Genomic DNA, 8,261 nt, shown 5'->3' with positions numbered 1-8,261 from the left:
TGTTGATTTACACATGTGCAAGTAGAGTGCCATCTGTAAGGTTTACTGTGAGATTGAAAGTGCCTTCTTAGAAGCTGCTTGGCTTGAGAAAAATCTATATTCTTGTCCAGTAACATTTGGTGATCTCACACTATGAGATGAAATTTGCATAGTGTACAGAATGGTCAGAAGACACAAGAGCACATTCAGCAACCCAGAACTATATAAACCCTGCAGTCGTTGAGTAATATATGTCCCATTAAGATACAGTCTTGCAGTTGGAGATTCTGAGACTGGCTGAATGCCAGCAACATACAATTTGAAATGAAAATGGGTATTTCTGCTTGCCTTTGTTGATCTTTGAGTATGCTCTGGTTAAGAAATGTCTTCCCCACACTTAGAAATGCCTGACAGTACTTAGTTGAAAGCTGAAAGTAAAGGATTTGGTTCTCTCTATTCACAGCAACGCAACTGGTAGAAACTGCTCCTGACAATAATGCTGTACATTTGGTATCTCTTGACATTTGTGACAAGTGAAGCTGATCATCAGATGACTTTTGTGACCTTTGAGAAGGCTCTGAATGCTGCCTTCATCTAGGCCATGGCTTGTGGGGTTTGGCTGGTGTATTTTGACTACTTAAGGGCTCATTCAAACAAGACTATATTAAAAATGTATCTTCACCCAGGTGCTTTGGGGTATCCATCTGCTGCAGAAAGTTGAAAGATATTTCAAGAGTGGAGCTTCAAGCCTCTTGATCAGACAGAATTGAACCAGGATTTAGGCTCAACTGCACCTTAATGGACAGGGACCTCAGAAACTCTGGGACAGCAACTTGACCTATGACCAAGAATACATGGCTTCAGTGTCACACCTTGAAAGAATGTTCAGTGAGACACAGCACTGCTGGAGGTTCTACACTGGGTGGAGAGGACTCATGCCCAGAGTGTCTGTGAAGTGTTACTCAATATGGAGAAAACAGAGGCAAATAAGAAGACTGAGATATGGCTGGTCAGAAAATTGAAACTCAGCTCATGCTTAGGAGTGGATAATGAAGGAAGATATTCTTGGGCACCAGAGGAAAAGACCAAACAGAACAGCATTGAAAAAATAAAGATCAGACATCTAGATGAACAAAGAAGATGAGATGGATGGGAAACAGCTATGCAAGAGAAAATAAGGCTCCTTCAGAAATAGTCAAGTGTGAAACCCCCTCCCATGTATAATAAGAAAGTGACTCATCAAAGTGGAATGCAGCCAGGAGGTACCACAATAGCAGAAAATTTCCCCTTTTGATATACTAAAGGAACTCTTGAACAACAAATTCTATTTTTCAAAGAAATTAGAAGTAATTGGTGAATAATGCTGGGTAACACAGTAGGGGGTACAGGTCTGGGCCTGGAGACAAAGGAAATGGGGCTCACATGTTGCAGAGGGCTTGGGTCATTCTGAACACATGATCATTATCTTGCTGGTTTCTTTGGAGTTCCTGGCAGGACACACAGTTTTGTTCCGTGCAGTCATGAAAACAGTACATGTTCAGTTCTTCCAGAATTCAAAGTTTGGCCTGATAATTACAGCAATCTAAGAGTGAGCAGCAAAACTGGTCTTAATTGTAAAGGAAGAAGATGTAGTACTGATCATGAATTTAGTGAAGACAAAGAAGAAAATAAATACTAGATGATCCCAAGCAACAAGGGGAAGTATACTACTGGAAGCTTTGATGAAGTTAAGAATGGCTGCAGTCCACAGCTCCTTGCACCCAAATTCCATGGGCCAGAGAGCTGAACTCCCAGAAGTACAGACCATCCTGAGACCTCAGGAGAGACCGCCACTTCTGCCCACTTCTGTTCACATTCCTGGCCCAAGAAGAAACTGCATAATGCCTCTAGATAAAGGGTTAGAGGAGCAGTCAGCAGCAGGAACCTGCTGGTTTCTGCCTACACTCAGAACTGAGTTGAACTGGTCCCACGGCTCCCTGCATCCAAATCCTGTGAAGTGGGGAGAACTGGACATTCAGAAGTATGGACACTCAAGAGAACTCAGAGGAGACAACTACTTTATGCCCACATTCCTGACACAAGAAGGAATTGCCTAGTACATCTCTGCCCTCTGGACACAAGGACCTAGGTGCAGTCAGGGGCAGGAGTGCCAAGAGTTGAAAGTCAGTCACTAGGACTGCCTACACATCTGAAAGCAGAGGTAAGACCAATTCTTCTGTGTGTAACAACCTGCTTGGAGGCTTCAGGTCACACAAGTCCAGGAGCAGCACTCTGTTACAAGATCTGAGTGAAAGAAAAGAGGTCTACAGAAGTGCTGACACACAGAACTACAGGAGGGTCAAGCCACTGTCAGAGACAACAAGACAAACTAGCACCAGAGACAACTTGATGGTGAGAGGCAAGCACAAGAATATAAGCAACAGAAACCAAGACTACATGGCATCATCAGAACCTAGTTCTCCCAACAAAGCAAATACTGGATATGCAGTCACACTAGAAAAGAACAATCTAGATTTAAAATCACATTTTATAATGATGACGGAAGATTTTAAGAATGATATAAATAACTCCCTTAAAGAAATACAAGACAACACATGTAAACAAGTACAAGCCCTTAAAGAGGAAACACAAAAATACCTTAAAAAATTACAGGATAACACAACCAAACAGGTGAAGGAACTGAACAAAACTATCCAGGGTTTAAAAATGGAAATTGAAACAATAAAGAAAGCACAAAGGGAGACAACCCTGGAGATAGAAAACCTAGAGAAGAGATAAGGAGTCATAGATGGAAGCATCACAAACAGAATACAAGAGATAGAAGAGAGAATCTCAAGGGCAGAAGATACCATAGAAAACATCGACACAAGCATTGAAGATAATGGAAAATGGAAAAAGCTCCTACTCCAAAACATCCAGGAAATCCAGGACTCAATGTGAAGATCAAACCTAAGGATGATAGGTATAGAAGAGAGTGAAGACTCCCAACTTAAAGGACCAGTAAATATCTTCAACAAAATTATAGATGAAGAATTCCCTAACCTAAAGAAAGAGATGCCCATAAACATACAAGAAGCCTATAGAACTCAATATAGTTTGGACCAGAAAGGAAAAAATCCTCCAATCATATAATAGCCAAACACAAAATGCACAAAACAAAGAAAGAATATTAAAAGCAATAAGGGAAAAAGTTCGAGTAACATATAAATGCAGACCATCAGAATTACACTAAGCTTCTCACTAGAGACTATGAAAGCCAGAAGATGCTGGGCAGATGTTATATAAACCCTATGAGAACACAAATGCCAGGCAAGGCTACTATATCCAGTAAAGCTCTCAATTAACATAGATGGAGAAACCAAGATATTCCATGAGAAAACCAAATTTACACAATATCTTTCCACAAATCCAGTCATAAAAAGGATAATAAATGGAAAAACCCACTGCAAGGAGGTAAGATATAGCCTAGAAAAAACAAGAAAGTAATCTCCTTGCAACAAAACCAAAAGAAGAGAGAGACACACAATCATAATTTCATCTCTAACAACAAAAATGACAGGAAGAATCATTCACTATTCCTTAATATCTTAATAACACCCGTGGACTCAATTCCACTAACAAACTGGATATGTAAAGAGGACTCAACATTTTGCTGCATAGAAGAAACACACCTCAGAGACAAAGACAGCCATTACTTCAGAATAAAGCCTAGAAAACAACTTTCCAAGAAAATGGTCTGAAGAAACAAGCTGGAGTAGCCATTCTAATATTAAATAAAGTTGACTTTCAACCAACAGTTATAAAAAAAGATAAAAAAGGACACTTTGTATTCATCAAGTGAAAAATCTACCAACATGAAGTCTCAGTTCTAAATATCTATGCTCCAAATCAAAAGCACCTATGTCCATAAAAGAAACCTCACTAAAGCTCCAATCACACATTACACCTCACACAATAATAGTAGGAGATTTCAACACCCCACTGTCATCAATATACAGATCGTGGAAACATAAATTAAACAGAGACATAGAAAAACTAACACATTATGAACCAAATGAACTTAACAGATATTTATAGAATAATGCATCCTAAAACAAAAGAATATACCTTCTTCTCAGCACCTTCTCCAAAATTGACCATATAATCAGTGACAAAACAGGCCTCAACAGATACAAGAAGATAGAAATAATTCCATGCATCCTATCAGATCACTAGGGACTAAGGCAGGCCTTCAATAGCAACAATAAGGAAAGAACACCCACATATACAAGGAAATTGAACAATGCTCTACTCAATGATAACTTGGTCAAGGAAGAAATAAAGAAAGAAATTGAAGACTTTTTAGAATTTAATGAAAATGTCTGGAAATCAGTCTGCAGGTTCCTCAGAAAATTGGACATTGCACTACCTGAGGACACAGCTATACCTCTCTTGGGCATATACACAAAAGGTGTCCCAACATATAACAAAGACACATGCTCCACTATGTTCACAGCAGCCTTATTTATAATAGCCAGAAGCTGGAAAGAACCCAGATGCCTTTCAACAGAGGAATGGATAAAGAAAATGTGGTACATCTACACAATGGAATACTACTCAGCTATCAAAAACAATGACTTTATGAAATTCATAGGTGAATGGATGAAACTGGAAAATATCATCCTGAGTGAGGTAACCCAATCACAGAATAATACACATGGTATGCACTCATTGATAAGTGGCTATTAGCCCAAATGTTTGAATTGCCCTAGATGCACAGAACACATGAAACTCAAGAAGGATGACCAAAATGCAGATGCTTCACTCCTTCTGTAAAAGAAGAACAAGAATACCCTTGGGAGGGAATAGGGAGGCAAAGTTTAGAACAGAGGCAGAAGGAACACCCATTCAGAGCCTGCCCCACATATGGCCCATACATATACATCCACCAAACTAGATAAGATGCATGAAGCAAAGAAGTGCAGGCTGACAGGAACCGATGTAGATTTCTCCTGAGAGACACAGCCAGAATATGGCAAGTACATAGGCGAATGTCAGCCGCAAACCACTGAAATGAGTACAGGACCCTTGTTGAAGGAATCAGAGAAAGAACTAAAAGAGCTGAAGGGGCTTGAGACCCCATATGAATAATAATGCCAACCAACCAGAGCTTCCAGGGCCTAAGCCACTACCCAAAGACTATACATGGACTGACCCTGGGCTCCAACCTCATAGGTAGCAATGAATAGCCTAGTAGGGGCACCAGTGGAAGGGGAAGCCCTTGGTCCTGCCAAGACTGAACCCCCAGTGATCAGGATTGTTGGGGAGAGGGCGGTAATGGGAGGAGGATGGAGAGGGGAACACCCATATAGAAGGGGAAGGGGAGAGGTTAGGGGGATGTTGGCCTGCAAACTGGGAAAGGGAATAAAAATTGAAATGTAAATAAGAAATACTCAATTTAATAACGATGGAAAAAGTGAAAAAAAAGAATTTAATGAAAGTGAAGGCACAACATACCCAATGCTGAGAGGAAAACTCATAGCTCTGAGTGCCTCCAAAAGAAACCGGAGACAGCATATATCAGCAGCTTTATAGCACACCTGAAAGGTCTAGAACAAAAAGAAGAAAATACATCCAAGAGGAAAGGAAAGCAGGAAATAATCAAACTCAGGGCTGAAATCAATCAAGTAGAAACAAAAAGGACTATACAAAAAAAATCAACAAAACCAGGAGATGGTTCTTTGAGAAAATCATCAAGATAGATAAACCCTTAGCTAGACTAACCAGAGGGCACAGATAGTGTGCCCAAATTAACAAAATCAGAAATGAAAAAGGAGACATAACAACGGAATCTGAGGAAATTCAAAATATCATCAGATCCTACTATAAAAGCCTATATTCAACCAAACTGGAAAATCTGGAAGAAACAGACAATTTTCTAGACAAATACAAGGTAACAAAGTTAAATCTGGATCAGATAAACCATCTAAATATCCCCATAACTCCTAAAGAAATAGAAGCAGTTATTAAAAGTCTTACAAACAAGAAGAGCCCAGGACCAGATGCGTTTAGTGCAGAATTCTATCAGACATTTGAAGAAGACCTCATTCCAATACTGTCAAAACTATTTCACAAAATAGAAACAGACAGAGCACTACCCAATTCCTTTTATGAAGCCATAAGTATGCTTATAATTAAACCACACAAAGACCCAATGAAGAAAGAGAACTTCTGACTAATTCCTCTTAAGAATATTGACACAAAAATACTCAATAAAAATTCTCACAAACCGAATCCAAGAACATATCAAAACGATCATCCATCGTGATCACATAGGCGTCATCCCCGGGATGCAGAGAAGGTTCAATATATGGAAATTCTTCAATGTAGTCTAAACAAACTCAAAGGAAAATAAAACATGATCATTTCATTAATGCTAAGAAAGCATTTGACAAAATTCAACACCCCTTCATGATAAAAGTCTTGGAAACATCAGGAATTCAAGGCCCATACCTAATCATAGTAAAAGCAATATACAGCAAACTAGTAGCCAACATTAAACTAAATGGAGAGAAACTTGAAGCAACCCACTAAAATTAGGGAATAAACAAGATCGCCCACTCTCTCCCTACTTATTAGTATCAAAAGCCCTAGCCAGTACAATCAGACAAGGAACGGAGGTAAAAGGGATACAAATTGAAACGGAAGATGTCAAAATATCACTGATCACTATCAGATGATATGATAGTATACTTAAGTGACCCCAAAAATTCCACCAGAGGACTACTAAGTCTGATAAACAACTTCAACAAAGTGGCTGTGTATAAAGTTAACTCAAACAAATCAGTTCCCTTCCTCTACTCAAAGGATAAACAGGCTGAGAAAGAAATTAGAGAAATGACATCCTTTGCAATAGTCCCAAATAATATAAAATACATCAGTGTGTATCTAACCAAGCAAGTGAAAGATCTGCATGACAAGAACATCAAGTTTCTGAAGAAAGAAATTGAAGAAGATGTTAGAAGATGGAAAGATCTCCCATGCTGTGGATTGGCAGGATTAATATAGTAAAAAAAATGGCCATTTTGCCAAAAGCAATCTACAGATTCAATGCAATTCCCTTCAAAATTCCAACTCAATTCTTCATAGAGTTAGAAGGAACAATTTGCAGATTCATTGGGAATGACACAAAAACCCAGGATATCGATATTGAAAACTATCCTCAACAATAAAAGAACTTCTAGGGGACTTATCGTCCCTGACCTCAAGGAATAGTGATAAAAACTGTATGGTATTGGTCCAGAAACTGGCAGGTAGATCATTGGGTTAGAATTGAAGACTCAGAAGTGAACCCACATACCTATGGTCACTTGATCTTTGGCAAAGGAGCTAAAACCACCCAATGTAAAAAAGATAGCATTTTCAACAAATGGTGCTGGTTCACCTGGAGTTCAGCACGTAGAAAAATCCAAATTGATCCATTCTTATTGCCCTGTACAAGGCTTAAGTGCAAGTGGATCAAGGACATCTACATCAAACCAGATACACTCAAACTAATAGAAGAAAGAGTGAGGAAGTGTCTTGATCACATGGGCACTGGGGAAAATTTCCTGAACAAAACACCAATGGCTTATGTTCTAAGATCAAGAATCGACAAATGGGATCTCATAAAACTGCAAAGCTTCTGTAAGGCAAAGGATATGGTCATTAACATAAAATGGCAACCAACAGATTGGGAAAAGATCTTCACCAAACCTAAATCTGATAGAGGGCTAATATCTGAAATATACAAAGAACTCAAGAAGTTAGACTCCAGAGAGCCAAATAACCCTATCAAAAATGAGGTACAGAGCTAAACAAAACATTCTCAGCTGAGGAATGCCGAATGGCTGAGAAGTACTGAGCAAAATGCTCAACATCCTTAGATATCAGGGAAATGAAAATCAAAATTACCCTGAGATTCTACCTCGCACCAGTCACAATGGCTAGTATCAAAAACTCAGGGGACAACAGATGCTGGCAAGGATGTGCAGAAAGAAGAACACTCCTCCACTGTTGGTGGGATTGCAAACTGGTACAACCACTCTGGAGAGTGTTATCTTGACCTCCCCCACCCCCACATACAAACAGATATTGAGACCCCACGTATTTCCTGCCTTGTCTCCACGTCGAATCCATGTCAAGTGTGTACAGAATCTGGTGACAGAACCTCCAACTGTCACCAGCTCTGGAGTTCTGTTTGGAGGTTCTCAGGAAATTGAACACTGTACTACCTGAGGACTCAGCTATACCACTCCTGGGCA

This window comes from Rattus norvegicus, chromosome 8 (assembly GCF_036323735.1).
Source record: "Rattus norvegicus strain BN/NHsdMcwi chromosome 8, GRCr8, whole genome shotgun sequence".
NCBI lineage: Eukaryota > Metazoa > Chordata > Mammalia > Rodentia > Muridae > Rattus > Rattus norvegicus.
The sequence above is the reverse complement of the archived record's forward strand: the minus strand, read 5'-3'. Positions refer to the sequence as shown.